The sequence below is a fragment of the Mesitornis unicolor genome, unplaced genomic scaffold, assembly GCF_000695765.1.
Source record: "Mesitornis unicolor isolate BGI_N332 unplaced genomic scaffold, ASM69576v1 scaffold35346, whole genome shotgun sequence".
In the NCBI taxonomy this organism is placed as follows: Eukaryota; Metazoa; Chordata; class Aves; order Mesitornithiformes; family Mesitornithidae; genus Mesitornis; species Mesitornis unicolor.
In genome coordinates this window covers 11,118-11,408 of record NW_010192402.1, presented here as the reverse complement: position 1 = coordinate 11,408, position 291 = coordinate 11,118, and positions in this window count along the sequence as shown.

Genomic DNA, 291 nt, shown 5'->3' with positions numbered 1-291 from the left:
CAGGAGGAAGGAAACACCGCAGAGCTGGGAAGGGGCTCAGCATCCGTCAATGGGGCTGGCCTGGGGGGTGGCAATGGGCAGGGGGAAGCGGCAGCCGGGTGCTGAGGATGTGTCTCCTGCTCTGACAAGCGGCATCTGCTCCTGTCACCCTCCCCATGGAGCCTCTGCCGTGCCCCCCAGCTCAGGGCCGTCTTGGCTGAACTCAGAGCAAGCTGCTCTTATCTTTGCCCCAGCTTCCCGGCGATAATGGTGGCATGTCTGGAGGGGAACCAGGCCGGCTGGCCCCCCCGT